A 9553-nucleotide genomic window follows, 5' to 3' on the forward strand; every position below is an offset into this window, starting at 1 on the left:
CCTTCCGAGGTTGGTAAAATGAGGACCCAGATTGTTGGGGGCAATATGCTGACTGTAAACTGCTCAGACAGGGCTGTAGAGCACTGTGTAGCGGTATATAAATGCTATTGCTATTATAATTCGAGGACTACTTGCAAATAGCACGGCATCATTACAGCTAATATCTCATGCATCTATTGTGTGAGCCAGACTGAATCCACAACTCATGTATTCCAAGTGTTTGGACGGAAGCAAGTTAATATTGCCAAGCCTATGGCATTTTAAGACAGCTGTAAATAATCTGTAAATTGTTGGCTCTTCAACTTACGTTGCATTGAATGAAAATGACATTATACTTCCTTCTGACACACACATAAACAAAACTCCGAAGGTTGCCTTTTTCTCTGATAATGGGTTATTTATTTTTATCCTATATAAAATTCAGCAAAAAATCTGGATTTCTCATGAACAAATGACCATCAAAGAAAAAAGCATCACTGACCCATTATACAAGATCATTTTAAAAAAGATTTTCTTTTCTAGCTCATCCATTGAGCTTTATCAAGAAGATTTTTATAACAAAAAACGCACACTAAATATTTTCAACAAACCCATTCTTTTATTAGGGGAGGTTAATATTGTGACAAACCAGGATAAAGCATTCAAAACACATATTACTTTAAAACCGGGGAATTTTTTCTCTCTTCCCAATTGGATGTCTGTTACCATGGAAACATCACCCAGCAGCCAAACATTTTTTTTCAGGTGAATACGCTGAAATAGATATTTTTCACAAGCAGCTATTTACAGCCAAACTATGTAGTATTTCTGATATGGTTCAGCTGTTTCACTGTCAATATGACTTCCTATGGCAGAATTCATCATTTTTACTTCTCTGTTACATTTATATTCTGCGTTTCCTCGAGGAGGTCAAAGAAGCTACTATGGGCCCCAAAACAACAATCTTTTTTTATAAATATTTTATTAATTTTCTAGTTTTTGTAGTCATAAGCATTTAACAAACAATGTCTTGTCTGGGTCCATTAGTAATTCAGTGGTACATATTCACTTCCTCAATCTAGATTCAGTGCTACACTATTCAGTGTTTCCTCTCTTCTTCCTGTGATATACATTTTTCCACACTAGGCAAACACAATTCTTATTGCGGTTAATTCCTATACAATTGAACATCAAGATCTTTTATCACATTTTTCTAATATTATACATAATATCAATAGTGTCAGTTTAAAATATCTTTTCTAACCAAAATGTATCTCAATTGCATTTGCACTTAAAATTGATTTGTTCAATCAATATCTTGTTTTTCCCATTTTTTAAAATTTTTTGATTTCCCATCAATGTTCAAAGTGTGTCTATCGCTTATAGTTTTCTCATAATAAAATTATATTTGGGTAATCAAAAGCTTCCCTTATTCAGACTCTCTTAGCATTTTCATATTTCCCTTCTCATATCAAAATATAGTATTCTAGTTGCAGATGCTATCTTTCTAGTTATAATAATACTTTTATTTCTAACAATTATCTATTCTCTTAGCCATGTTCAAACATCTATTTAGTAATATAATATCCCATCTAATGGGTCAAAATCTCTATTTTCTTCAGTCTTACTCTAGCTTTCTTCCTTTGCCAACTAACTTTCCAAGTCAATGCATTTGAATCATCAAGTAGTTCTTCCTCTATTTTTGTGTGTACTGTTTGGAATAAGAAAGACAATTTGATTAAAGTATTTTTGGAAGAATGCTCAGCCCATTTATATTCATTAAACAGCTTCCCTCCTTCTCCAATTTTCCACAGTTCTCCTAACAACTTTACCTTCAGTTCGATCAGCTCTTCTTCCTTATCCTCAAACTTGTTCTGAGGTCTTGACAAGTGGGATATCTTTTCCATTTCTGGTATTATGGCTACGTCTTCTAATTCTTCATTTGACTGAATCTGTCTGTGGATCCTCCATCTTTGGATCCGCTTCCTCTAATTTTCCTTCTATTTTCTGGGTTACTAGTTCTTTCTTTGTACAAAGAAGGAACCAAAACAAGAGTCTTGTAAACTAGGTTGGGCTAAGAGGAAAAAAAGACTGCCTAAAGTCATTTTGTAGGTGGAAGGGGGACTTAAATTTAGATCAACTCCGTAATCACCATACTGTGTTGTCTGTCCATAAGCATGTTAGCACCTAGCATGAATATTGGGGATCTTCTCCCATGCTGGATTCTCCAGTCCTGGCTGCCTTGGAAGAAAATAATGGCTGTGTTTAGAGACAACCTTGCCTCAGATTGTGGGCCCATGCTGGTGAATTCTTTGGTGTATTACTAGTTGGAAACCAGCTCCCATCAAAATTTGCATATCCTGACCACTGTTCAAGAGCCACATGACAAGTACCTTCTTGATAAAATCCAATGAATACATGAGCAAACCCACTACCCACCTCACCTCTCTTTCGCTACTTGGCCATATGATTAGATGTCAGCCCTCCTGGAAACATAAGCTCACTCAGGCCCGTTCTCCTTTCCCTCCTCAAGTGTCTCAAGACTGACACCAATGTCGTGGTCCCCACTACAGGGGTGCTAGTGTTAAATCACATTGCTACCCATGATCCCTCAGTCTGGGAAGCAGTACCTTCACAAATTTTGGGACATCTTCGGCTGCCTTTCATCTTGGTACTTGAAGAACCCAGGCCACGTGGCAGAGATCTATCTGTTTCACTTCCACGCTAGCGTGTATGCCCTCTTTCACTGCCTTTATGGAATGTACCCATGCAATTTTATCTCCTTTTTGTGCTCCCACTACAGTATGAAGGAAAACCTGGAGGCCTTTGAAGAGGTGGTCAGGCTAACGATGGGCCACGGGCGTATCCATCCGGAGCTGGTGACCGGTTCCAAGAATCACGAGCTGGCCCCTCTGAGGTGGAAGAGGTTAGAAATGCACGACGTCGTACTTGAATGTGCCAAAATCTCCCTGGATCTAGCAGAAGCCTCCTTTGAAGACGTTATTGCCCAGCATCCTTAGAAGCCTGCATGCACCTATAACTTCACCCCACAGACCCTGACACTGGCCCTTATATGATTCCTCACAATAGTTTAGGTGCCGTGATGTCTACCCCTTACTCTGCTTCTTGGCTAGTCCTCTCCCAGATACCTGGGCAGCTACCTCACATCCTGAATCCCCAATCCTCAAGCTTGTCCACTGAGCCTCAGCAGGCACTTTTCTGGAGCCCCTTTGCTGTTTGTGGCATGACCACCCCCCAACTTCTCCTGGCCTTGTTCTGGAGTCTTTGCAGACTTCTTCCCAACCTTATATTTTTCAGCACAGCCGATGATTTGGTTCTGTGTTCAGTTCCTGCGACGACCACTGCATGTTCAAAGAAGGAGGAATAAGCAGATCCCGTGAGGACTTTCCTGTCCCGACAGCAAAATATCATAAAACTTTTGATTCCTAAGGCAGTAAATATTCCTTAACTTTAAGCAGCCTGCCTAACATATTAGGAGATCTGGAGGCCTCTTGTGAAGACAGCAGAGAGAAGATGCCATCTTTAATGAAATCTCTGCGATCCCTGCCACAGAGGCTGATCCTGTAGTGTTTCGGGGAGGATTTGATCCTCCATTCTACCAATCCAGCAAGAATCTCTCCAGCTCTCGGAAGTCGGTTGCTTCAAACGCTGCAGGGCAGCTTTTGAACACGGAGGCCTTGACGTCTTTTCTGGATCAATATGGGCTTGAAGACTTGCGGGATACTCCAAAGCAAGCCTTCACAACCATTGACTGGTCCTGTCATGATGCTGAGGAGATTCCTGTGGACTCCAAGAAATATGGGCCTCATTGGATCTGGGCATTTTGACCCCCAGTCCTTGCAAAATTCCTGCACACCAGAGGCCTGGCATTGGGATCCAGCAGCTTCTGGGCTACGAGCTTCTGTTTGAGATGGCGTTACCTAAGACTGCCTACCTGTTTGTCAGCTGGAAGCCCAAAGAGTTGTTGAAAAAAAGCAAGGGAGGGCTGGAGGACAATGGCTTTCTTTCTGAAGTCTTAAGACAGGCTTCTTCAACACGGGGCCAATGCTCATAGCAGAGAACTGAACATGTTATCGTTGCCAAGCAGATCCACCGATTGGACTCAGTTTGGAGGTTTTCCTCCTTCTGATGAGATTCACACCCTCCAGAATCAGCTGCACCTAACCAGCTGTTGTTACGAGTCCTTCAAAAGGCAGCAAGACGCTCTCCGGAACAGGCATCTCCTGCGGAAAGTGATCAAAGCTGCTGCCCTGATGGAACACAATGCAGCCATGAATGACCAGCTACGGCTCCAGGAGAAGGACATCCAGACCTTGAAGCTCAGCCTTCAGAAGGAGCAGGCCAAACATTGCGTGTTCCAGGAAGAATATGATGGCATGGTGGCTCAGTTCCATAGCCAGAACTGCCAGCTGCAGCACGAATGGGAGGAGTACTACAACCAGAGTCAGGAGCCGAAGACCAAAGTGGAAGACTGTTGCAATGTAATCCAAGACTTGCGGTCCGAGCTGAAAAAATCCAACAACACGTGCCACACAGAGTTGCTGCTGAGCCAATTTTCACAAAAGTTTTCTAACAGCAGACGGAGTTCTTGAACAGGCAGCTGCTGGTGCTCTGGGAGGTGATCACATTTCCTTTAACTTGTACTACTTTAAACCTAGCCACCCTGTTACCAACAGAGTAATCTGGGGACAACATATGTGATTGCCTACACCTTATCCAGGATACAGAACTACCCCAACCCGACTTAACTGACCCTTTGCAGAACCCTAACCTTGAGTTCTTCACAGATGGGTCCTCATATGTACATGAAGGAATCAGGGTATCTGGGGCGGCAGTTGTCTCTCTTTACAACAGCATATGGGCTACACCGCTTCCCTCTTCCTATAGCGCTCAGGCGGCTGAACTCAGAGTCCTCTTCCTCGGGTAGGACAGGCTCGGGGGTCAGGGCCACAACACACCCCAAAGAAAGCCATTCATATAGGGGGAAGACCTTGAGCACAACAGCCCATCAAAAACCTACAAATGGATTACAAATGAATACCAGTATGCCCTAGTATGCAGAGACCAGCTAGCATACTGGGTGGAAGCCTTCCTCTGCTACCCTGCCACAGCACTAGAGACAGATAGACATCTCCTTAAGGTTATTGTATCAAGGTTTGGAGTGCCTAGCATTCCACATATGGACTGAGGAAGACACTTTGTGTCCCAGATCCTTACCCACATGTTCCAGGCCCTTGGCATCACCCAGAATTTTCATGTACCCTATTCTCCAAGCTCCTCTGGGGGTACAGAAAGGGCTAACAGGGATCTTCCAGGAAACATACCTAACGTGGCCCCAGGTCCTACCCATCAACCTGTTCTATCTCAGAACTAGGCCCTGATGGGACATGGGCATTTCCCCATTTAAATTACTTTTTGGTTGCCCACCAAACACCCTGAAAGATCTAGACCCACACTCCCTAAGAGTAGAAAAGGGGGATGTGGTTCTTTCTGCTTGCCTCACAGCCCTGCACCAAAGACTCCGCACCCTATGGAGACAGAGTGCCCTAACTCAAATACAGCCATTGGAAGAAGCCCTTCATCCATTTGAACCAGGAGACTGGGTGTGGATAAAGTCATTTACCAGAACCTCACCATTGCAACCTAGGTGGAAGGGGCCTTTCCAGATCCTGTTGACCACACAGCCAGCCATCAAAGCTGCAGAGAAGAACTCCTGGATTCACTGGACCCACGTAAAATCAGCAGTTCTGGACCACAGCATGAGCCCTGCAACAACACCCAAAGTACCACCAGTACAGCTCCAAAGGGATCCTGAGACCAAGGATTGGACACTAAAGACTCTTTTAGAAACTAAGGAAAATCGAGGGAGGGACTGTGAACAAATAGCAGAGAAATTTATTGCATTATTGTATGCATGATCAGTGTGTCAGGACTTTTAGAACCTAACCTCCTACTAGAAAAGGGGAACATATGGGAATATTTAGCATGGGAAGTACTAAATACGATTAACTTCTGCCTGGCAGGGGGAAGGTCAGGGAACGACATTCTCACAACATGCCTATTAGGTGTGGCATCTGAAGAATTTCCCCATTGAGACTACTTTCTCCACCATTTTTGACTGGAGTGCTAATTCGGACTACAAGGACGAGAGCATGTACACCTTGTGAATAGCTACAGTCACCAGATCAGCCGCATGCTTCTAATTAGCCAGTTGTAAGAGACCCAGGGTTCCTAATTTTCAGGATCTCAGTAATAAGAAACTGATATTAACCATACCGAGATCATCCCCTTCTCCTCTAGCCATGTAAAACTCCCCCAGGACTGGTGGTTCTTATGTGGGTTAAATGCTTATTTCCTAGCAAATTAAACAGGAGGGCCCTTGTACCTTAGGATGGCTGACTATGGTAATGCCTTCACTGCAGAGATGACAAAAGAGAGCTCTCCAAACGTTAATCCCAGATTGTGATTCAATAGACTCTACTGTTAACACAGGCAGAATATGCAGCATTAGTGGTCTCCCTAGTAGGGGTACCAGCTCTTGTGGTACATAATTCCAGGAGCCTGAACAGCCTGGCTTGTTTATTGGCAAAAAGCTTAAATTTGACCTCCCAGGCACTGGATGCCTTATATCAAGAGCTGAAGCAGGTTAGGGAAGCAACACTAGAAAACTGAGCAGCCATTGATTATCTGCTGTTAAGGCATAATCATGGATGTGAAGAATTCAAAGGCCTCTGTTGCTTCAACTGGACTGAAAGCTGTCAGCTCATAGAGAGCAACGTCCAACATTGCCTGAGGGAACTTGCACAAAACATTGGATACAAAAAAAACACCTTTTCTTATCCTGACATTTTCATAGTTACCAAACCAGCATTGGCTAAAAATTCTCATTCTAAGAGCAATCAGAGCAGCTGTGGGTGCTGTTCCTCCTCTGCTGCCTCTGCCAGTGTATACCACCATGTCTCGGACGTTAAAAGGCTTGCCTTTCAACCGTCCCAAAGCACGACAGAAAGGGAAAACAGGTTTCGTTAATTATGAGCCAAATTGATAATGAATACCAAATTTATGCTGACAGAAATTGAGTTGTGCAAGGTGCAAAGAAATTCTTTTAGCACCTGCACAAGATGAGGAAGTTTGTTAGAAGATATCATAAACCTCCAGAAGGAAAAGCAACCATTTCCCCTTTAACTAAATAGAAAAGAAAACTCAAGCTGAAAAATACAAGAGCCTCGCACACAAAAAGGAAAAAAAAAGGAAGCCCAGTCTGGGGAATAGCCTTGTTGCGATAAGATAAACAGAGAAACCTCAAGAATGCAGCCGGAGACATTTTTTTAAAAAACACTCAATGAGTTAAAAAGTTTTCATCGCACTATTAACCTATTCCTCACAGGAAGACCAAGCTAAAGAGAATCACCCCAACAAAAGCCCCCATCATAATCCCATCAGGTCCTTCTGAATTTCAATAACCCAAAAGGTATCAAACTCATTGTACTCACCCTTCTGGTCAGCTAGCTAGCCCAGAACCCTAACGTAATCTGCATTTGGTCTTTGGCTTCTGAAATAAAGGTTGTATTTTCTGGCAGCTCACTTCCGCATCCATTTTTTCCCCTCAGTGCTGACAATTTTGTCCCAGCTAGAAAATGAACTGGAGAACTTTCTTTCCACAGTCCCTAATTAGACTGCAAGGCACAAAATGTAAGCTCAAGCCTAACAAGCTCAGAAAGTCCTTTGTATTATTAATAACTCCTTCTGATGAGATGGTTAAATGTTTATTTCTGGACCAAGCTTGCCTCATCTCAAAGGGATGAATCCTCTTCACAAGGACTCCCTCATAGGTAGTATGCCTTGTAAGGAAGATCATTTGCAATATTGATCTGTGGTTGTAGGAATTAAGGGTCAATCCTGCTGCTTTAGTTACATGAAAGCTTACTTAGATGTTCATTAGCTTCTGAATAACAATGCTTTTGAGGGGGTCAATCCTACAATTTGTGTGATGTTTTCCATGATGTTGGTAGGGGAGGAATATCAACATCATAGGAAGCCAACAAGGGAGGATTCAACCTTGATGATTTCATAACAGGTGGACTTCAACTCCCAGAATTCTCCAGCCAGGTATGCTGGCTGGGAAATTCTGGAAGTTGAAGTCTACCTGTCTTAAAATTGCCAAGGTTGAGAAACACTGAATGAGAATGTAATGCAGGATACGTGCTTTTTCTCCCTAATGTCTTGTTTGGCTAATATCTAAAGAGGTGTATTCTAAACATGGGTACCAGGGGCTAAGGCCTTACTGAATGATCTTTGGTAGCTAATGGTTACCAGCCGGTTTTAGATCATGTCTTTCAAATGGATCAAAGGGGATGTCTCTATTAGGATCTAAATATTACAGAAAAATAGATGTTTGGAGCAGGAGGCATGCACCTTGTAGTTAACTGTCCTTGTGCTAAAAAAGCCAACGAGCTGGCAGGTTTGATTTTGATCTGAGAGTTTTTTCCTGAACTATGCAAAAATTTAACATCATTCTTTATACAGTACTAATCTTTTTATATTAGATGCTGCAGCAAAAAAGCAATCCATATTTTCATCTGCAGTAACCTTTTAAGAGGAGTAAAGTATGGAGGCCTGTGTTCTCCTTCATAGACTCTTTGTCAGTGTCGGCAGGGTAGGTCAAAAAGTAAAAATAGTGCCTGTGGCTGCACAATCAAAGCCTTGCTCCTGTTTAACCTGTGTCATGCGCACAGCATAAGTGGAAAAGAATGAGGTTTTGGTTGTGCAGTTGCAGCAACCATCTTGGCTTTTTTGACCCTATCCCCCTCCATGAACACCCCTCTCCTCGGCTTTTGTAATAAATTACATTTAATGGTGAATATCACAATTTCCTTGGCTACCCTTGGTAAAAGTGTGTCTCTTTTTTTCTTGATACTACTTTGTTCCATGTCTTTGTTATGATTTCATTTTTTTATTTTTATTTTCTCAAATCTAGATGGCCATCAACCTCCTAATATGGAGTCTGGGTAGCAAATAGAGTGAAAACTCAAAAGAAACCATTGCTTCTGTTTTCTGTTAAAAACAGACAAACCCAAGATTGTATTACAAGGCACAGTAACATGGTTGGATTTGAAAAAAAAGCATTTCCTTATCAAATTCTGCACTACTACTTTAGCAATGTATTTAGCACAGAATACAAGCAACATATTTTAAACAAAGACAAAGTACGTGTGCACAGTCTTGGAAAAAAGGCAATTACATCTCATGCATAGGAACATGAAAAATAAGACATCCTTTCAGCAAGAGCTAAAACTTTCCATGTCCTTCAAGCATTAATTTCTGGATGCATGAAGTACATTCTACATAGCATTAAATCAATGCAAGGAATTCAGATTAATATAAAACAGACACCTTTCTCCACCATCTAGGTATTTATAAACACTATCAAAGCCTTCAGAACAATCCCTTGAGATTTGGGCTTTGTCAGGCATATGCCATTGGCTGTTACTCAGTTTTTCAGACACACATTTACATTTCCTATAAAGCCTCTTACTCTGAACCTAATTTTAAC

The 9553-nt window shown here is 42.1% G+C and overlaps 1 pseudogene across 1 annotated transcript; it reads left to right on the forward strand.

Moving 5' to 3' along the window:
• Positions 1–570: 570 nt before the first annotated feature.
• On the forward strand, positions 571–9218 carry LOC310644142 (hamartin-like; annotated as a pseudogene). Its single transcript has one exon. The product of its transcript is annotated as a hamartin-like (transcript).
• Positions 9219–9553: the final 335 nt, after the last annotated feature.

Source organism: Vipera ursinii, assembly GCF_947247035.1.
Source record: "Vipera ursinii genome assembly, chromosome: 9".
Classification (NCBI taxonomy): domain Eukaryota; kingdom Metazoa; phylum Chordata; class Lepidosauria; order Squamata; family Viperidae; genus Vipera; species Vipera ursinii.